Here is a 23,497-nt window from a genome sequence, read left to right on the forward strand (position 1 = left end):
AAATTTTACATAACCAATTTAACACAAGACAAGCGTGTGCGAGAATGGTGCAGATAATCCTCACGATCGAACGAAAAGAAGCTCATGACAACGTTTCGGAAAATTTGTGGAAAGGGCTTATGGGACGAAACTGCTGAGGTCATAGGTCCCTAAGCTTATACACTATTTAATCTAACTTAAACTAACTTACACTTCAGACAACACACACACCCATGCCCGAGGGGGGACTCGAGTTTCCGACGGGGAAAGCCAAGCGAACCGTGACAACGTGCACTAGACCGCGCGGCTACCCCGCGCGGCGACAATGTTTCTTGTGACACTCTGAACTCCACTGAAAATAATCCTAACATCTTTGAAAGAGTAATACGATGTGACGAATCTTGTTTTTCCACTTATGATCGAGAAACTAACCGCCAATCCGTGCACTGGAAGGGCGCGGGTGTGGTTAACGGTGGGTGAAAATGTTTTTTTCAGCCAGCCTTGCCGTGTCCTGTAGAGAGAAAGTTAAGTAGTTGTATCTCATAGTCCGCTATTTTAAGGACTGTACTGCTTACTGAATAAACCCTGCCACTGGACCGTAGGGTAGAAGAGACATGCGAAGATGCACGATCGCGGTTGTTCGGTATGACTATGTGACGGGCTATCCGCATGGAGCAGCGTTCCTTTTTCCGTGCTTTTACCAACAATTGCCGTGACATTCCGTTGCTGAGTGATCCCCATGATAGCTCGCGTCCTTGTGACACAGGCCTCGCGTGTGAGGAACGTTGTACGAGGTGCATTCAAGTTATAAGGCCTCCGATTTTTTTTCTAATTAACTACTCACCCGAAATCGATGAAACTGGCGTTACTTCTCTACGTAATCGCCCTGCAGACGTACACATTTTTCACAACGCTGACGCCACGATTCCATGGCAGCGGCGAAGGCTTCTTTAGGAGTCTGTTTTGACCACTGGAAAATCGCTGAGGCAATAGCAGCACAGCTGGTGAATGTGCGGCCACGGAGAGTGTCTTTCATTGTTGGAAAAAGCCAAAAGTCACTAGGAGCCAGGTCAGGTGAGTAGGGAGCATGAGGAATCACTTCAAAGTTGTTATCACGAAGAAACTGTTGCGTAACGTTAGCTCGATGTGCGGGTGCGTTGTCTTCGTGAAACAGCACACGCGCAGCCCTTCCCGGACGTTTTTGTTGCAGTGCAGGAAGGAATTTGTTCTTCAAAACATTTTCGTAGGATGCACCTGTTACCGTAGTGCCCTTTGGAACGCAATGGGTAAGGATTAAGCCCTCGCTGCCCCAGAACATGGACACCATCATTTTTTCAGCACTGGCGGTTACCCGAAATTTTTTTGGTGGCGGTGAATCTGTGTGCTTCCATTGAGCTGACTGGCGCTTTGTTTCTGGATTGAAAAATGGCATCCAGGTCTCATCCATTGTCACAACCGACGAAAAGAAAGTCCCATTCATGCTGTCGTTGTGCGTCAACATTGCTCGGCAACATGCCACACGGGCAGCCATGTGGTCGTCCGTCAGCATTTGTGGCACCCACGTGGATGACACTTTTCGCATTTTCAGGTCGTCATGCAGGATTGTTTGCACAGAACCCACAGAAATGCCAACTCTGGAGGCGATCTGTTCAACAGTCATTCGGCGATCACCCAAAACAATTCTTTCCACTTTCTCGATTATGCCGTCAGACCGGCTTGTGCGAGCCCGAGGTTGTTTCAGTTTGTTGTCACACGATGTTCTGCCTTCATTAAACTGTCGCACCCACGAATGCACTTTCGACACATCCATAACTCCATCACCACATGTGTCCTTCAACTGTCGATGAATTTCAATTGGTTTCACACCACGCAAATTCAGAAAACGAATGATTGCACGCTGTACAAGTAAGGAAAACGTCGCCATTTTAAGTATTTAAAACAGTTCTTATTCTTGCCGCTGGCGGTAAAATTCCATCTGCCGTACGGTGCTGCCATCTCTGGGAGGTATTGACAATGAACGCGGCCTCATCTTAAAACATTGCGCATGTTTCTATCTCTTTCCAGTCCGGAGAAAAAAAATCGGAGGCCTTAGAACTTGAACGCACCTCGTAGTACGTGTTGGTGGCCGTTTCTTTAAGGGCTCGACCGCGTCGATGGCGGCGGTAGTTTCTCAGGCGAGCAGCTAATTTCCGCGTGTCTCGGTGGGAAGTGATTTCGGCGACGGCGCGCCGTGGCGAGTTTTACGTGCCGTGAAGGCGGGCGGCGCCATCGCGGGCCGGCGCGGAGTATCTCGTCTCCCCAGGGAGGGGGCGGGTGCGGGGGCGGGGGCGGCGCCCATCTGGCAGCTCCGCGGCGCCACCCACGCGGAACACGGGCCGGCTCAGCGAGGGCCGCGCTGACGCTGCGTCCCCCCGCCCGTCAGCCGGCCACATGGCGCGCCCCGTGCTGGCGTTGCTACAGCCACCTTACGGTGTGTGGCGGAGGGTGTACCACTGCTACCACTATCAGTCCCACCCTCTCCCGTCATATTCGCGAGTTGTTCGTGGGAAGAAATACGAGGGGAGACTGCAAAATAGCAGCACTGTTGCTGTAAGACATTTTGATTAAACAACATTCATATTTAGTAATTGTCGCGCTTAATATACACCACTGCCCATTAAAATTGCTACACCACGAAGATGACGTGCTACAAACGCGAAATTTAACTGACAGGAAGAAGATGCTGTGAAATGCAAATGATTAGCTTTTCAGAGCGTACACACAAGGTTGGCAGCGGTGGCGACACCTACAACCTGCTGACATGAGGAAAGTTTCCAACCGATTTCGCATACACAAACAGCAGTTGACCGGCGTTGCCTAGTGAAACGTTGTTGTGATGCCTCGTGTAAGGAGCAGAAATGCGACTTTGATAAAGGTCGGTTTGTAGCCTATCGCGATTGCGGTTTATCGTATCGCGACATTGCTACTCGCATTGTTCGAGATCCAATGACTGTGAGCAGAATATGGAATCAGCGGTTTCAGGGCAGTAATACGGCACGCCGTGCTGGATCCCAACGGCCTCGAATCACTAGCAGTCGAGATGACAGGCATCTTATCCACATGGCTGTAACGGATCGTGCAGCCCCGTCTCGATCCCTGAGTCAACAGATTGGGACGTTTGCAAGACAACAACCATCTGCACGAACAGTTCGACGGCGTTTGCAGCAGCATGGACTATCAGCTCGGAGACCATGACTGCGGTTACCCTTGACGTTTCATCACAGCCAGGAGTGCCTGCGATGGTGTACTCAACGACGAACCTGGGTGGACGAATGGCAAAACGTGATTTTTTCGGATGAATCCAGGTTCTGTTTACAGCATCATGATGGTCGCATCCTTGTTTGGCGACATCGCGGTGAACGCATATTGGAAGCGTGTATTCGTCACCGCCATACTGGCGTATCAGCCGGCGTGATGGTATGGGGTGCCATTGGTTACACGTCTCGGTCTCCTCGTGTTCGCATTGACGGCACTTTGAACAGTGGACGTTACATTTCAGAAGTGTTGCGACCCGTGGCTCTACCCTTCATTCGATCCTTCCGAAACCCTACATCTCAGCAGAATAATGTACGAGCGCATGTCGCAGGTCCTGTATGGGCCTTTCTGGATACAGAAAATGTTCGACTGCTGCCCTGGCCAGTACATTCTCCAGATCTCTCACCAATTGAAAAGTCTGGTCAGTGGTGGCCGAGCAACTGGCTCGTCACAATACGCCAGTCACTACTCTTGATGAACTGTGGTGTCGTGTTGAAGCTGCATGGGCAGCTGTACCTGTATACGCCATCCAAGCTCTGTTTGACTCAATGCCCCGGCGTATCAAGGCCGTTATTACGGCCAGAGGTGATTGTTCTGGGTACTGATTTCTCAGGATCTATGCACCCAAATTGCATGAAAATGTAATCACATTTCAGTTCTAGTATAATATATTTGTCCAATGAATACCCGTTTATCATCTGCATTTCTTCTTGGTGTAGCAGTTTTAATGGGCAATATTGTACTTCCCTCCTCTGTCCCCACAAAGCTCCATACGAATTTTCCACTGATGGAAACATTACTGCATGTCTCTCTCTGTGAGCTCCTCGATGACGCATGTCGCCTTTTCTTTCACTGCTTGAAGGACTGAAGTCTTGTTGTTTTTACTGCAGATTTGACCTTGTCGAATAGACGAAAGTCACATCGTACTAGATTAAGCGACTAAGGTGTGTGGTCTAACATTGGGATGCTGTACCTCTGAACAGACAGACAGTGCGGTATGAGCCGGTGCGTTGTCTTCATGCCGAACACGCGACTTGTTCTACTACAATACGGGACATATGTGTCTTATTTTCTCACGCTGTTGAGCGAGAACCTCAAGGTAGTAATGTTGATTAATACTTTGAGCTTCAGGAACCCAGTGAAGATAAACATCTTGTTATCGCTTTGAATTGGATTTCCTCAGCCGAGCTTACATAATTTTGGTTCAGTTGTCCTTTACTGAGAAATGAAGCGATGCAATTTGGCGTATATATACTGGGCTATAAATCTCCTACGAGAAAACACAGTATATGGAAAACAAACCAGGAGATAGTCTCCCCATTACTACTGAATACGGGAAATTGACACAAGTTGCCCAGTTCACATATCTGGGAGAGATAATCCAACCATCAGGACTGAACTCAATAGCCGATAAAGAAAGAATCTCCAGATTACAAAAAGCACACAAGCTCATTTGGAATCACTATAATAAGAAATCTATTTGTGTCAATGCGAAACTAAGGCATTACAACCCAGTAGTCCTACCAGAAGCACTTTACGCTGCAGAAACTACAGTGATTCATGGTCATACTAAGATAAGAGAGACTGAAAAGCAGGAAAGAAAAATTCTGAGGAAAATATATGGACCAGTGTTTCGGGAAGGAATTTGGATGAAGAGGCCAACTAGAGAGACTTACAAAGACATAGAAAAATTTTATGGACATATCAGCAGGATGAATAAAAGCAAGCTGACAAGACAAATCTCTGAGATAGTACACAAGAGCAAAAACAAGACAAAGTGGATCACTGAAGCAGAAGAAGACATTAAAGAACTGGGGATCACACAAGACAACATAAACAATAGAGAACAGTTTAGAAACAGCATACAGAAACACACACTCAAACAAGAACATACGGAGAACAAAACGGGAGAAAGATGGTCGTAAGAACGCAAGAGAGAAGTCAGTGAACGTATGAAGAGAATTTGGGAAGAACGAAGAAAGAAGAAGAAATCATGACTACTCATGTTCAATCGCTCTCTCAAAAGGGAATAATCAAATATATATATATATATATATATATATATATATATATATTTGAGAGAGAGAGAGAGAGAGAATACTTCTTCTTCTCCTCCTTTGCCTCCTCCCGTTTCACTACGAGGGCGTTATTTGTTAATCGGCTTTGGCAGCGTTAGAAGCTGTTGGTGGCTGGATGCCCCCTTGACGTCCCCCCTCCCCCCTCCAGGAAGGTATCTCTGCATCCCTTCTGCATGTGTCTTAGAGTAGAGCCATGTTCAAATCTTTCGAAGAAGTGTTTGCCTGAAATGTACCTAGGGCGAAAAACGAGTATCAGGCCCGAATTTATTTAGATGGATGTGGAAAACCGCCTAAAAATCACATTGACGATGGCCTGTTACATATCTCTCGTCGCTAATCCACAAGGCGGATTGGATCCGGGGTTGTCTCGCGTACCTGTGTCCCAGAAGCGAAACGTCACTAAACACGTTTAGCACCATAAAAGTATCTATTTATTTCAGATACTACACAAAAAAACGCTCCACGAAGAAATTATTCGAATGGGACAGACATCGGTAAACGTAATGTACATGTAGGGACAAACAGATGATTACAATTTCAGAAAAATCGTATAATTTACTCAAGAGCAAGAACCTCACAAATTCTTCAAGTCAATAAAGCGTTGGTCCACCTCTGGCCCGTATGCAAGCAGTTATTCGGCTTGGCATTTCTCCTGAGGAATATTGTGAAAATTTTTTTGGGCTTACTATTTTGACTTGCAAGGTTAGCAGCAGCGTTTGTGTCTAAACGCTATCTGACGTTTTTTCTGCTCGGTTACACGTTCTTGAACAGAATGGTAGTGACGACATACCAGGGAAGTACAGACGGCAGCGTATCAGCGTTCTTGAAAGAACGAGGAAAGTCAGTGACGTACCCGCTGTGCCTTTTTACCGGGAAGTTACAGCACAGCCGGAAGGTTGGCTCACACACCGATAAGACCTACAGCAGAGCACACAATGCTACATCTTGGACGCAGAAGGCTCCATTTCGTTTTGAGCGAAAAGAGTACACTAGTAGACACATACAGTATCCGATCAAAAGTATCCCGACACCCCTGTGTAATGCACAATTTACCACTAGTGTACCGAGAGACACAGCCACCACCATCAGGCAGACCTCATCTGGTTACGGGCAGGGGCCATCGAGCATTACGGAGAGTGGTTGTAGAAATTGCATGAAAGCAGCAGAAGGAATCACTTGCGAGTTCCAAAGTGCTTCCACCGCTCCAACTAGCAGCTTAGGGAGTAAAAAGAATCGTCGTAAGCCACAAATTTGTGGATCAGTGCTAAGCGATGCTTCAGGTGGCACAACGATCGACGCTGCTCGACCGTGGATGACAAGAAACGAGTGATCTCGAGTGATAAATCACACTGTACCATGTGGCAATCCGATAGTGACTACAGAACGTTACCTGCAATCATGTGTAGCGCCAATAGTGAAGTACGGAGGAGGCGTTATTGCGGGATGCGGACGTATTTCGTCGTTAGGATATCATCCCCACATTACGCTTAAGAAAACGCTAAATGCGGAATGATATGGACACATTTTACGGCATTGCTGCTGCTTACAGGAGAGGAACAGTTCGGCGACGATGATTGTTTGTATTGGTATGCCGGACGTCGACTGGCCTGCCCAGGGTCCCGACCGGCATCCAATAGAACTTCTTTGGAATGAGGAAGAACGTGTACTTCGCTCCTGATCCCAACGTCACTACCTTCTGTGGTTTCCGCTCCTGACGAAGAATTCCTCTACAGACATTCAGACTATTCATTCCAAGTGTCCTCAGCACAGTTCAAGACATGATAAGGGTCAGGGGCGCCTCATATTAACGCACATAATTTTTTAAAAAATCCATCTTTTATTCTACATGTTTGAAAGTTTTACAATGTGTATATACATCCTTTAGGAACAATATTTTCATTTCCCCACATAATTTCCATCCCTCTCAACTGCCTTATGCCATCTTGGAACCAACGCCTGTATACCCGCACGGTAAAATTCTGGACCAACCTGTCGGAGCCACTGTTTGGCAGCGTGCACAAGGGAGTCATCATCTTCAAACCTTGTTCCACGAAGAGAGTCTTTCAGTTTCCCGAAGAGATGATAGTCACATGGAGCTAGGTCAGGACTGTAAGGCGATTGTTTCAGTGTTGTCCATCCGAGATTTTTGACTGACATGTGGCCGTGCATTGTCGTGGAACAGCAAAACATCCTGCTTTTGCCTATGTGGCCGAACACGACTCAGTCGAGCTTGAAGTTTCTTCAGTGTCGTCACATATGCATCAGAATTTATAGTGGTTCCACTTGTCACGATTTCCACAAGCAAGAGTCCTTCGGAATCGAAAAACACAGTAGCCATAACTTTTCCAGCAGAAGGTGTGGTTTTGAATTTTTTTTTTCCTTGGGTGAATTTGCGTGGTGCCACTCCATTGATTGCCTCTTTGTCTCTGGTGAAAAATGATGGAGCCATGTTTCATCACCTGTCACAATTCTTCCAACTAATTCATCTTCACCATTCTCGTACTGTTACAAAAGTTCGCTGCATACCGTTTTTCTTGTTTCTTTGTGAGGCACTGTCAACATCCTGGGAACCCACCTGGCACAAACCTTTTTTAACGCCAACACTTTCAGTATTCTGCAAACAATTCCTTCCCCTATCCCAACGTGGCGTGACTATTCGTTCACTGTGATGCGTCTGTCAGCAGTCACCAATTCGTTAACCCTCTGCACATTGTCTGGAGTGTGTGCGGTACGCGGCCTGCCGCTGAGAGGACAATCCTCAATATTGCCGTGCCCGCTTTCATCACATAACCTGCTTGCCCACCGACTAACTGCACTGCGATCGACAACAGCATCTCCATACACCTTTTTCAACCTCTTGTGGATGTTTCCCACTGTGTCGTTTTGACAGCACAGGAATTCTATGACAGCACGTTGCTTCTGACGAACGTCAAGTGTAGCAGCCACCTTGAAGACATGCTGTGACGGCGCCACGCACGGGAACATGTTGAACTAAGTTTGAAAATAAGCGGGAAGGATGTATCTACACACTCTAAAACTTTCACACATGCAGAATGAAAACTGTATTTTTACATAAATATTGTGCATTTCTTTTGGAGCGACCCCTTATACGTTCCGCGACACTTTTGATCACATAGTGTTCAAAGCTTCCGATTTTGTGTCAGCAACAACATTGCTGAGACAATACAAAACACCCGAAAATAACCACGTTTGTATGGATTTGCAGGAAATTTAAAATTCCCTTTTTCCTCCCACGACAATCTGTACCGTTTGTGAGGTACCTTAAGAGAGGCTACGAAGTTTCGGTTGCCGCACCCTGTGTGTGCCACCACCACCTCTTCGCGCGGTGACTCTCCTCTGTCGCCTAATTAATGGCGGCGTGCAGCGTGCGGCGTCTCACGTAATGAGTCGTGGGCAGGGAGGTGGACCACAGCACGGAGGCGGCGCCCTACCCCAGCCGCCACGGGCTCGCTCGGCTTCCTGACGCTGCGCAGGTAGCGCACGAAACATCACGGCCACACTCCTTCACACATAACGAACGTGTATCCTATACAAAGTCTACAGTTACATGTACACTCCGCAAGCCATTGTGCAGTGCACGGCGAAGAGATGATCGTAACAATATTACGGATTTTCTTTCCCATTCCAGTCGTACAGTGAAGCAGAGGAAAATGTCTACAGACCGAGGCCCACGAGAAAGGCCGCGGTGCGCACGTCACGAAGGTAGTCCTGAACTCGCTCGCTCGCTCAGCTGAGCAGACAAAATGCGTTTCGAAACCTGTTAACTCGCAACTGGGCGTGTAAGTACTAACGAGAACTGCATCTTCCACTTGAATCTGCTATTATGAAGTCTTACTGATTAACAGTACAGCAAAATTTAATTTAAGATCAATACTCGATATAAATGGTATAACGGCTTGTTTATAGTATTTAGTCTCTTCTGCTTAACAGTACTCATTACATACTGGAAGTGGTTCCTTGCATAACTGATAATCATTTTAGCATGATTTTATTTTATTGTACACCAGTACAGCCGTAACAAATTTTAAGTAGGCCCATGGACTTCCCAACATTATAGGCCTAATAAGTAATAACAGTGAGATTCCATAACAGCGGATTCCAGTAGAAGATTCAGTTTTCGTTTGTACGGACACGCCTAGTTACGAGTTAACAGGTATAGAGACGTAGTTTGTCTGCTGATTTGAGCGAGCGAGCGAGCGAGCGACCGCAGGACTACCTTCGTGATGTACGCGCCGCGGCCTGTCTTTCTAGTGGGCCTCGCTATAGACGTACCTACCTCTTTTATCTTAGTCTAATGATACATACACGACACATACTTTAGCGGCAACATAATAATATCACAGTCTTCTTCGGATATTACTTTACTTCACATGTGGCAAGGGCCTTATCGACCATACGCCTGCTCCACGAACCTCTTCCACTTCTGCCTGTCCAATGCGCTGTTTGTCCAGTTGCTGCCGCTGTTCATCCTAGTTGTGCTCTCCAGAATGTTATCCCGCCATCTTATTCTGGGTCTCCCTCTTCCTCTCGTTCCATCTAATGTATGCTGAATGCCATTCTAGGTAGTCTATTCTCTGTCATTCTTGCTATATGGCCTGCCCAATTCAACCTTCTCCACTTGAGCACTTCGACGATGTTACGGTGTTTGTACAGCCGTCTTAATTCTTCATTTCTTCTTATTCTCCATGTTATTTTCGACGTATACAGGTCCAAAAATTTTCCTTAGGACTTTCAAAAATGGTTCAAAAGGCTCTGAGCACTATGGGACTTAACATCGGAGGTCATCAGTCCCCTAGAACTTAGAACTACTTAAACCTAACTAACCTAAGGACATCACACACATTCATGCCCGAGGCGGGATTCGAACCTGCGACCGTAGCGATCGCGCAGTTCCAGACTGTAGCGCCAAGAACCGCTCGGCCACATGGGCCGGCTTAGTACTTTCCTTTTCTCTAAATTTATCGAACAGGGTTTAGTAAGAGCTACCTATTATTTCTTCCACAGATTCCAATTTAAGTTCCCTGAGCATTTCTATTCTACTTTCATATGGTCTAAACGGATCTGTTACGACCTAGCGGCGCGTCATTCCATTCCTTCGATGTCTGTTCTCATGACTACTTGACAACTAATAAAAAACATTCGAACAATACTGCAGAATTGGTTGCACTTGCCTCTTGTATTAAAGTTCTTTTGCAGATGCGCTGTACTTTTCCAGAATCCTTCCAACAAATATATTCGTCTTAGTTAACATTGATTTCACGTGACAGAAAAAGGAATGTGGCGCAGAGATTGTCGTTCGGTCGCCAATGTAGTCATTACGAAGCGCGAGCTGTGAATGGATGGGGTAGGAAGTCGGCCATGCCCTTTCGTAGGAACTATAATGGAGTTCGTCTTAGGAAATTTAGAAAACCCAAGGAAAAGCTAAATGTGGGAGACTGAACGGGGATTTGAACATCCGTGCTCCAAAGTACAGACCAATGTCGTGGCACTCTGCCAACACGCTCAGCGAGAGTGAGTCATGCGACATAGCGGCTGAGGTATCCCGAGGAGCAAGTTCAGTCACCTAATTGGAAAAGCTTTTCTTTCTTAGCGAGGAATGGTATTTTATCTTTCGTGGCGTGTCGCAACTATATCTTTAGCGCATGTGGAGTTTAAATTCCATTTTTCTGTTCTTCAAAACGGCGGAGGAGAAGAACGAGGTTCAGACCTGGCCCCAGTACACATCTTACTGCTGTCCAACAACACCAAAGGAGCCGTGGAGCTTAATGTCGCCGTCCGGTGGGTAGATCACCATCTACAGCGTCACACTTCCTCGCTCCGAAAAGGGCATGGTCATTGGCTCTCGAGCCAAGGGTTGAGCATTTCCGAAATGGAAGTGTTTGTGTGTCACTGTGGTTAAAGTACCCCGTGCATTGCAAAATGGCAGTGCGGAGGCAACTGTGGTGCACCACGGACCATAGGGGACAAGAATGAAGGGCTAGCTTAGAAGATGAGTACGGGCGAACAGACGTACAAGTGTCGAGCAAGTGACTGCCCAGATGAACCAAGGCGCTATCAGGAGTGTCTCCCCCACAACAGTTCAGCGGGAGTACGGACCTTCGCAGCAGGCCCCTGCTTCGTGCACCCATGCTGACTGCTGTTCATCGGCGACGAAGGCTGAAATTAACACGCCACTACCGCAACTGGGCGTCCACTGGTGGCCTTTTCAGATGAATCACGTTTATGCTCCATCGGACTGAAAGCAAACACCCTGCAACGATTGTCGGAAGAGTCTAGATCGGAGTAAGGAGTGTTATAGTCGGGGGAATACTTTCGTGGCGTTCTCTGGATGATCTCGTCATTCTGGAAGGCCCAGTGGATCAACACAAGTATGCCTATCCCTACATACTGTTTGTCTGCCCTCAGCACGATGGCATCTACCAGCAGGACAATGAAACGCACCATACAGCTTGTAGTGTACGCGGTTGGTTCGAAGAGCCCGGAATGAGTTTACCGTATTCAACTTGTCACCAAACTCCCCGAATTTAAATCCAATCCAGTATCTGCAAGACCACCTCGGTCGGGGTGTTCACGCCATGAATCCTTAACAGGGAAATCTAATGCAACTGGCCACGCCAATGGCATGGCTCCACATCCCTGTCCCTGTCGCTACCTTCCAGAAACTCAGTGACACTCTTCCTTCAAGTCTCGCAGCCGTCCGCGCGAAAAAAGGTGGTTATTCAGGTGTTTCACATTTGATCATATTAATGTGACTGGACAGTGTGTATACCACAGGATCAACTATAAGTAAAGAAGATGGCAGCATTTGGTTCACTGGTAGGATACTAGGAAAATGTAGTAAGTCTCAGAGGAAACTGTTTATAAAACATCTGTGTGAGTCGACCTACAATGTTGCTTTAGTGTACAAGTACCATACCAGGTAGGATGGGTGTAGAAAATGGCTCAAATGGCTCTAAGTAATATGAGAATTAACATCTGAGGTCATCAGTCCCCTAGACTTAGAACTACTTAAAACTAACTAACCTAACGACATCACACACATCCATGCCCGAGGCAGGATTCGAACCTGCGACCGTAGCAGCAGCGCGGTTCCCGACTGAAGCGCCTAGAACCGCTCGGCCACCGCGGCCGGCGTTGGGTGTAGATGTAGGTATTTACACAGTAATATAAGTTTCTTCAAGAGTCTTATTAGAGACGAAGAACGGCAGTAGAATAGCAGCTGGCACGAGGCACACTAAACACCCTCGCTACCTGCTCTGAGAACACCACACACTACCCTGTCCACTGTGTCCTGCCAATACGCACGTAAGCTCACTGTGGCCGCTCCACGATCATCAGCGACCAACAGCAACTGGTAAATCAAATCGAACTAGGATACTAACATACATCTATTAACGAGTACAAATGTTCTTCGCAAGTCGCCCTGCGGTTTACCACCAGCATAACCCCTTCCCCCTTCCCCACCCCTGCTCCTCTGGCAGCTTCCCCTACCTGTTATCCCAATCGCCAGATGTGTTCGGGATGAACGATTTTATCAAATGAAGACTCGAATCCATGTACAACACCGTGTTCATATTTAACAGACCCAATTTGCACCTTTCACTCCAGATCGCACTCATATAATTCACAGTATTACCGGTTTCATGTTCGCCTCTGTAGCGTTACCGCATACCACGCAGGGGGCCCGGGTCCGATTCCCGGCAGAGGACTGGGTGTTGGGTGTCCTTCATCATTATTGACTCGCAAGTCGCCGATGTGGCGTCACCTAAAGAGGACTTGCAATACGGCGGCCGAACTCCCCCGAATGGGGCCTCCCGGCCAACAATGCCATACGATCATTTCATTTTTTTTTTTTACCGGTTTCATCTGAGTCATCATCAAGTTAGGTTACACAGAATTTTTTAAAAAGTAACAAAAGTTGTTAAGAGACAAAAATCTAAAGAGTACCGAACAAGTACGAGGTGCATTCAAGTTCTAAGGCCTCCGATTTTTTTTCTCCGGACTGGAAAGAGATAGAAACACGCGCCTTGTTTTAAAATGAGGCCGCGTTCATTGTCAATACGTCCCAGAGATGGCAGCACCGTATGGCAGATGGAATTTAACCGCCAGCGGCGAGAATGAGAACTGTTTTAAATACTTAAAATGGCGACGTTTTCCTTACTTGAACAGCATGCTATCATTCGTTTTCTGAATTTGCGTGGTGTGAAACCAATTGAAATTCATCGACAGTTGAAGGACACATGTGGTGATGGAGTTATGGATGTGTCTGTGCACACAATCCTGCATGACGACCTGAAAATGCGAAAAGTGTCATCCAGGTGGGTGCCACGAATGCTGACGGACGACCACATGGCTGCCCGTGTGGCATGTTGCCAACCAATGTTGACGCGCAACGACAGCATGAATGGGACTTTCTTTTCGTCGGTTGTGACAATGGATGAGACGTGGATGCCATTTTTCAATCCAGAAACAAAGCGCCAGTCAGCTCAATGGAAGCACACAGATTCACCGCCACCAAAAAAATTTCGGGTAACCACCAGTGCTGAAAAAATGATGGTGTCCATGTTCTGGGACAGCGAGGGCGTAATCCTTACCCATTGCGTTCCAAAGGGCACTACGGTAACAGGTGCATCCTACGAAAATGTTTTGAAGAACAAATTCCTTCCTGCACTGCAACAAAAACGTCCGGGAAGGGCTGCGCGTGTGCTGTTTCACCAAGACAACGCACCCGCACATCGAGCTAACGTTACGCAACAGTTTCTTCGTGATAACAACTTTGAAGTGATTCCTCATGCTCCCTACTAACCTGACCTGGCTCCTAGTGACTTTTGGCTTTTTCCAACAATGAAAGACACTCTCCGTGGCCGCACATTCACCAGCTGTGCTGCTATTGCCTCAGCGATTTTCCAGTGGTCAAAACAGACTCCTAAAGAAGCCTTCGCCGCTGCCATGGAATCATGGCGTCAACGTTGTGAAAAATGTGTACGTCCGCAGGGCGATTACGTCGAGAAGTAACGCCAGTTTTATCGATTTCGGGTGAGTAGTTAATTAGAAAAAAAAATCGGAGGCATTAGAACTTGAATGCACCTCGTACACTAAAGTAGGAGGCCATGGCAAACCTTCTGGAATGTCCTAATGCAGCTATCAACGCACATACCGTATCTACATCCATTTACAAACTCCGCAGGCCACCGTATGATGCATGGCGGAGGGTACCTCGTACCGATACTCGTCATTTCCTTTCCAGTTCCACTCGGAAATAGAGCGAAGGAAAAACGACTGTCTACATGTCTCCACACAGGCTCTAATTTCTCTTATCTTATCTTCGTGCTCCTTACGCGGTTGTACCCTGGCGGCAGCAATGGTGTTCTCTAAATTTTCTCAATACTGTTTCGCGAAAAGAACATCGTCTTTCCTCCAGGGATTCCCATTCCAGTTCACAAACCATCCTCGTAATACTCGCTTGCTGGTCGAACCTATTGGTAATAAGTCTAGCGGCTCCCCTATGAATTGCTTCGATGATTGCCTTTAATCCGATGTGGTGTGGATCCCAAACTTTCAAGCTATACTTAACAATGGCTCGTACAAACGATATGCATATGGTCTCCTTCACAGATGAGCTGACTTTCCTAAAATCCCCCCAATAAACCTAAGTCGACCGACCATTCGCCTTCCCTACTACTGCCCTTACTTGTTGTTCCATTCCAAATCGCCTTGCGACGCTACACCTACATATTTTATCGACGTCACTAACTCTGAATTAGAATATTACGTGATTGTTTTTTTCTACTCATCTGCAATAAATTACATTTTTCACGTTTAGAGCAAGCTGTCCTTCATCACACCAAATAGAAATTTGGTCCAAGTCATTTTTTTATCCTCCTACAGCCACCCAACGACGACGCGTTCGCGTACACGGAAGCGTCATGAGCACACAGATTGCTGCTCACCCTATTCGTCAGATCATTTACATGTTTGGAGAATAAAAGCGACCCTGTCATACTTGCCTATGGCCCTCCTGACGATGCAACTGTCTCTGACGAACACACAGCGTCGAGGACAACATAAGAAGTCGTAGGACCGTTGCTATTCACACTATACATAAATGACCTTGTGGATAACATCGGAAATACACTGAGGCTATTTGCGGATGATGTTGTAGTATATCGAGAGGTTGTAACAATGGAAAATTGCACTGAAATGCGGGAGGATCTGAAACGAATTGACGCATGGTGCAGGGAATGGCTATTGAATCTCAATGCAGACAAGTGTAATGTGCTGCGAATACATAGAAAGAAAGATCTTTTATCATTTAGCTACAATATAGCAGGTCAGCAACTGGAAGCAGTTAATTCCATAAATTATCTGGGAGTAGGCATTAGGAGTGATTTAAAATGGAATGACCATATAAAATCAGTCGTCAGTAAAGCAGATGTCAGACTGATATTCATTGGAGGAATCCGAAAACAAAGGAAGTATGTTACAGTACGCTTGTTCGCCCACTGCTTGAATACTGCTCACCGGTGTGGGATCCGTACCAGATAGGGTTGATAGAAAGAGTGAAGATCTAATGGAGAGCAGCGCGCTTCGTTACAGGATCATTTAGTGATCGCGAAAGCGTTACGGAGATGATAGACAAACTCCAGTGGAAGACTTTGCAGGAGAGACGCTCAGTAGCTTGGTACGGGCTTTTGTTGAAGTTCCGGGAAGCTACCTTCACCGAGGAGTCAAGCAGTATATTGCTCCCTCCTACGTATATCTCGCGAAGAGACCATGAGGATAAAATCAGAGAGATTAGAGCCCACACAGAGGCAGACCGATAATCTTTCTTTCCACAAACAATACGAGACTGGAATAGAAGGGAGAACCGATAGAGGTACTCAAAGTACCCTCCGCCAGACACCGTCAGGTGGCTTGCGGAGTATGGATGTAGATGTAGAAGTCTTCGAGCAACTCACATAACTGGGAACCTTCTCCGTATGCTCGGACCTTCGTCAACAGTCTGCAATGAGGCACAGTGTCAAACGCTTTCCGAAAAATGTAGGAAAGTAGACTCCGACTGTTTGCCGTTCGTCCATGGTCCGCAGAGTATCATGTGAGAAAAGGGCAAGCTCCTTTTCGCAAGAATGCTGCTCCAAACCGATATTGAGGATACTGGTTCGTAATTTTGCGGGTCCGCTCTTTGACCCTTTTTATAAATGGAGTCGCCTGCGTTTCTTTGCTGTCGCGTGAGACTACATGCCTAAAAACTGCTTGGGAAGCTTCTAAGGGTATTGCAGGGTAAGTTTCGCTGCGAAACAATTGTTAAGAAAAAATTCGATACATTGCGCCGTTTCCGAGTAAAGTCGCATTGAAACAAACCAATCAGGCCGTTGAGCGCAAATTCGAGCAGCCAGCCAGAGACAGCGTCGCTAGACGTGTTGTTCTGTTTCCTAAAAGCGAACACGAGAGCGACACAAAAAACTGGACGTGGGACGGTAGGTAGCAAGGATCGAACCCGACCCAAAGCCTGAGCATACAGATGCATTATCACCTGACGTAATTGTATCTGGCGAGATGCTTGACTTAGGGCGCGTAATTCAAATTTTCAACGACGCGTTTCTTCTCCAGAAGACACGCCTTAACGAAACGCTGCCAGTGCGGGCGACTTGTTCTGAGCTCCAGTGAAGCCAAGGCCCACCCCAGCGGCAGCAGGGCCACCCAAGCTGGGCAGGCTTTCGTGAAGAGGCCATACAAAGCGTGGAACGCGACGCTCAGTCAGTTCCTGTTCCAGTCGAGGCCCTAATCTGAAATGGGGTACTTCGAGTTTCACACCGCGTTAAGCGTCTAAAAGCAGAGAACAACGATTAAAATTTTCCTGTTCCTACAACTTGGGGGTTGGGGCGTCTGATCTGTACACTCTCCCAGGAAACATCTCTCCAATTACAAAATTTCCAATTTCAGATTCAAAAGAAAACAGTTGAAAACTGGAATTGGGAAGCGTCGACACCCGTCGGCCGGCCAGAGTGGCCGAGCGGTTCTAGGCGCTTCAGTCTGGAACCGCGCGACCGCTACGGTCGCAGGTTCGAATCCTGCCTCGGGCATGGATGTGTGTGATGTCCTTACGTTCGTTAGGTTTAAGTAGTTCTAAGTTCTAGGGGACTGATGACCTCAGATGTTAAGTCCCATAGTGCTCAGAGCCATTTGAACCACACCCGTCGAAAACATTCCGCGATACGATTTATTCATTTTATTGATGTATGTTGCGCGATATATTACTTTTTATCATTGGTCCTACACTTCAGCCTATGCCAAAACGAACGGAATTGCGATGGTTTATCGCTGTTACTGCCATGTGTAACAGACTGTACGGTACTCTCAACATTGTTACTTAACAATACTGACATGTTAATTTCAGCACTGTACAAACAATGATAGTGAATACTGTAGTATAATTATTATAAAACAATGCATTTGTGAGACTGGATACTCGTACGTTACCTCATCACTAGCGGTCTCTACAGGCGATAATTCGTGCACATATTTGTACAGGACACTATCAGCCTATATTTAACATGTGTTTATTGTAGACTACCAACGCGTACAGCGACAATGGCAGTGATACTTGTGTCCCAAAGACACTCCAGAATGGTATGCTATGGCCTTCAGCTGTATTTTATTTATTAGGTACTCTTAAATTCTTGTCTCAATACACAGTGCCTTTTTATTTGAGGCATTCCACTGTATGTAACATCTAGACTTACTTCTTAATTACAACCTCAATTGAAAATAAAAATAAAATCAAAAATAAAAAAATACCTATGTGCAGCTGTTGTATATACTCGCAGAATGAAATTTCTCATACATTCTACAACTGTTAACAACTGCTTCCTCAAAACATTACTTTTTTCAGTATGTTTAGCAGAATCCAACGTTCATTTCGACCGAAGTCGGCCATATTGACTGTGATACGTGACGCAGTGCCATCTAGACTAAAAGAAACTGACACTGTCGGCAAGCCTTCGTATTTCTGTTTACCTGGTTATTTCAGGAGGTACATGTGGAAGGAAGTAACATGTTGCCTGATTTCTTGGAACGTACGCTCTCAGAGTCTTAACAATAAGTCTCTTGGTGATGCACAACGCCTCTCCCGAAGCGTGTGCCACTGGAGTTTGATAAGCATCTCCGTTGCGCTCTCGCGCTTACTAAACGAAACCGTAACGAAACAAGCTGCTCGCGTTTGGATGCCTTCTTATCTCCCAGATCGATGAGTTATGCAGAATACGTATGGCACGCAACGAATCGTCTGGGCTCGTCAAATCCATCACTGGATCACAAGCAACTTTGGACCGAATATAGGAACACATGGCGACAATTTTTCGCCCCAACTGTGGAGGTTCAGTTACCGTGTACGAGCTGACGTGCTGTCACACGGCGACGGACGCAATTCTAGTGCAACACAGTGCCCTCTGTCAAAGCTACGCGGTAACGTACTACAGGGTGTCCCTAAAGTTATGATTCACTTTCGTGAAAAAATTAATGTAATCTGTTCTTATTTCAGAGCTCTCTGCAGAAGAAAGAATCGCCTTTGTTTCCTGGAAACTTGGTGGCAAAGCTTCGAGGAAGTGCGTGAATGTGCCTTCGAGCAAGGACGTGAATGTGCCTTCGAGCAAGGAAAACAACCCAAGAAAAAAAAGAGAGAGAAGAAGAGGGAGGGAGGGAGGGAGGGAGGGAGGGAGGGAGGGAGGGAGGGAGGGAGAGAGAGAGAGAGAGAGAGAGAGAGAGAGAGGGTTCAAATGACTCTAAGCACCGTGGGACTTAACATCTGAGGTCATCCGTCCCCTACACTTAGAACTACTTAAAACTTACTAACCTAAGGACATCACACACGCATCCAAGCCCGAGGCAGGATTTGAACCTGCGACCATAAAAGCCGCGTGGTTCCGGACTGAAACGCCTAGAACCGCTCGACCACAGCGTCCGGCCGAAATGAGCCACCAACAAAGACGAATATTATGCTTCTTGTCAACAAATTCGGACGTAGAGGCTTCGTCCTTAATTAGGAATGTCCTGCACTACCATCAACATTTGACGACGCAGTCCGGAGCATTGAGAAGGCCATAAAAGGAGCCCACGCGCTTCCGTTCGTCAGCTGATCCGTGAGCTGCATATTCCACGGTCGACTGTCTGGCATACTCTTCGTTTTAGGCTGGAGAAGACGGTGTACCGCATCCAGGTATGTGCATCACCTGGAGGAGGAAGATTACGCCGCCCGAATCGAAACGTGTGGTGCCATTTTGGACGCCGTGAGAAATAAAAACTGCTAGATAACGTTCTCTGCCCAGATGAGGCCACGTTTCACGCATGAGGGTTTGTGAACCGTTATAACTGCCAGATAGGTGTCGACAACAATTACCATGAGGTGCAACAATGCGAGAGGGACACCCCAAAACTGAAGGAAGAACGAGACTAAGGGTTACGAATCATCAGCACCCCGAGTCAGTTGCGTGTTTCGATTGTGGGAGCAGATAACAACATCAACTGACCAACTATGTAACGTGCTCCGGGCTACTGCTAAAAGGTGGTCTCTTCGTGCTGACTTGCGTGGTGGCCACTTTGAACATGCCTCATAGACTGATCAGTAAGAACATTATAACCACCTGTCTCTGGCACGGACAGCAGCGGCAACGCGTCGTTGCATGGAATCATTGAGGCCTACGTAGGTCGCTGGAGGGAGTTTGTACCACATCTGCACACACAAGTCACCTAATTCCAGTAAACTCCGGGAAGGGGGCGATGAGCTCTGACGACACGTTGAATCAGATCCCAGACGTGTTCGACCGTGTTCAGGTCTGGCGAGTTTGTGGGCCAGCAGCTCAACTGGACCTCGCCACAGTGTTCCCCGTACCACTCCATCACACTCACGGCATTATCACACAGCGCATTATTTAGTTGAAGCATACCACTTCTGTTGGGAAACTTGACCGTCATTAAGTGGTGTACGTGGTCTGCAGCCATTGTACAATACTCCTTGGCCGTCATGGTGCCTTGCACGAGCTCCACTTGTAATCTCCGCCCTTCTTCCATCTCCCATCTATCGTTCAATACAAGTAATTATTAAGCAAAGTCTTTTATGAAGATTCGAGAGGAGCGAACATTACAATAAAATTTTGCTTGTCATGTTGAGATGGCTCCAGTTCTTTGTGCCGAGGGGTCTGATTCTTGAAGCTGAAAATCTAACATCAGGTCCTCAAGGTTGGTTTGAACTAAATAAATTGGAAGATTGTAGTTGCAGAATTTTTTACGTAAATGTATAAATATATTTTCTACTGATTTTGTCGCATTTTAGTACATCATACAATATTTTTGATTTTTCACATTAACAAAGCAGAAATTACATTGGTCGCACCTATTGTGCAAAAATTCGTCCGATCACATCAGAGGCAAGCTTACAACTCTCACACTCTGCGGAAATAACAATATTCCAAAGGGTTTACAATTTTTCTTAACAAATTAATTCCTATCAGTTTTCGTTACATTAATAATTTCGATTATTATTTCATAAATGAATCCAGAAATAAACATACCAAACAGTACAGGATTGCATAATTAATAATAGAAATTTTAAGCGTGAAAATAATTCGTAATGTCAAGTGTTTCTAAAAAAATTATTTAATTCTACATTCAGAACTAGCACTTATCGATTATAACATTGAAACTAAAATATTTTTTAAAGTAATTCCTTTTCATATATTTTAGCTTGAAATATAATATACTGTGTATAAAATTATATGAATGTTTTCAGAAAAGCAACTGAGATAACACTGACCTGTCCAAAATTCGAAAAATAATACAGGTATCGACAACTGCTGTTGAGAAAAAGTAATGCCAGAGAAGGATGTCTCATTACACACTGGACCCATGGATGCCCACACGAATATTTGGAGCCGCCGTCACCTCGTCTCCGTACCGCAGTACAGGTGTCAGGGAGCTGTTCTCCTGGAATCGAATGGTTTCGCACTCTCTCATTGGCACGATGAAGAAGGTATCGGGACTCGTGAGACCGTGTAATGCTGTGCTGCTGCTCCAGCATTAAGTGCCAGTGGTCACGCACCCATTTCAGTCGTGGTTGCCAATGTTGGCACATTCGTGGGTCCATTCCTGGGTTGTCGGCTTTGGAAGCCCATCATGCACTGTGTGTTCAAAAACACTTGTACTCTGCCCAGCATTAGTCTGATGTTAGTTGCGTCACGTTTCGCCCCCACCCTGTTTTACCAATCTGCCCAACCTACGATATCCGGCATCTGTAATGAAGGGTGGTCCACGAACCCCACGACGTCTGGACGTGGTTTCACCTTGGTTTCGCCACGTGTTGGAGACACTCACCGCAGCAGTCCTCGAACACCAGCTAGGTCGAGCAGTTTCCGCAATGCTCGTGCCGAGCCTCCGAGCCGTCACAGTCTGCCCTCGGTCAAACTGATAGATAGCGCGCCCTCCCCATTCTACACACGGACAGCATACTTACTCATACTACATGTGACCTACGTATGTCATTTCTCGCCAGATGACGCAGCTATGGCCTGGACGGATTTACTGCGATAGTAGGTCGGTGGCCATACCGTTCTCGCCATTCAGTGTATGTGCTCTTGTATAGTTATACATTATCTGTACTAAACATGTATGTCACGAAAATGAGTAGTTACCTTTGGGTCACCTGTACATCAACAATCGAGGAATGGCCTAACCAGACTCTTTTAGCATTCGGGACCGTCCCAAGCACTCGGCACGTCAGAGGAGGTGGAAACGGGTCCGCATGGGCGGTCTGACAGATTGCTCTCTCCACCCCCCCCCCCCTCTACCTCTCCCCCTCGACGTCTTTTGCGTCCTTTTGTCGCCAGCTCGGCAGGACACTCGGGGTGCGTAGCGCTTTACGGACAGCGGGAGTCGGCGTGCCTTCCGGCAGTGGGAGGCGTGGGAGAGGCGGAGGCGGCAGCGGGGGCGGCGGTGGGGACGAAGGCAGCATTCTCAGCGCCGGGGAATGTGAAAGGCGACGCGCTCCCACGGCTCCACCTGCAGGCTGCACACGCTACGGGCACGGACCAGCACTACTGTCGCCACAACGTGTTTCGTGTATACATCTGCATCTATTACTCAATCCCCCCCCGCGGGCAACAGTGGGCGTTAGCACGCCGCTTCCGGGACACGGGAGGCGCGCCGGAGATGGATCGAATCGGCCCGGCCGATTATTAATGACGAGAGCCGGTGTGGTGGTCAGCGTGGATGTGGATATTACGCGGATTTTCACATACAACTAGTGAATACCAGGCTGGCTTCCACGTCCCGCCTCAATTACACGATTCACAAACGTTTCCCATTTTCACATGGGATAACACTAGATGCAGCCAGACGTACACAAATTCCGTACCGGCGTGGGGAGAGGGGGGGGGGGGGGGGGGAGGGGGACGATGAAGAGGAAATTGGTGGCGACAGGCCACACTCAATTACTAACATTGCCAAATCAAGATTAACATGCAGACCACCTGAAGATAAAGGATAAGGCCACAAAAAAGTCATCTATTCACTCTGCGGAGCGAACTGAAGATCTGGGTAGGGTGGAAGCACCGTCGTGTTTTTGCCTGAGAAACAGGGACGGAAGGCGGGGAGGAGGGGGGGGGGAGGGAGCGGTAGTACACTACTGGCCATTAAAATTGCTACACCAAGAAGAAATGATGCAGATCATAAACGGGTACTCATTGGACAAATATATTATACTAGAACTGACATGTGATTACATTTTCACGTAATTTGGGTGAATAGATCCTGAGAAATCAGTACCAAGAACAACCACCTCTGGCCGTAATAACGGCCTTGATACGCCTGGGCATTGAGTCCAACAGAGCTTGGATGGCGTGTACAGGTACAGCTGCCCATGCAGCTTCAACAAGATACCACAGTTCATCAAGATTAGTGACTGGCGAATTGTGACGAGTCAGATTCTCCGCCACCATTGACCAGACTTTTCAGTTGGTGATCCGGAGAATGTGCTGGCCAGGGCAGCAGTCGAACATTTTCTGTATCCAGAAATGCCAGTACAGGACCTGCAACATGCGGTCGTGCATTATCCAGCTGAAATGTAGGGTTTCGCA

At 46.9% G+C, this 23,497-nt stretch overlaps 1 protein-coding gene across 1 annotated transcript in view; it reads right to left on the bottom strand.

Annotated features, from left to right (window-relative positions):
* The window catches only part of LOC124788245, a 460,001-nt gene that overhangs the window by 311,345 nt on the left and 125,159 nt on the right, over window positions 1-23,497 (bottom strand). The window lies entirely within an intron of this gene.

This window comes from Schistocerca piceifrons, chromosome 3, assembly GCF_021461385.2.
Source record: "Schistocerca piceifrons isolate TAMUIC-IGC-003096 chromosome 3, iqSchPice1.1, whole genome shotgun sequence".
NCBI classification, from domain to species: domain Eukaryota; kingdom Metazoa; phylum Arthropoda; class Insecta; order Orthoptera; family Acrididae; genus Schistocerca; species Schistocerca piceifrons.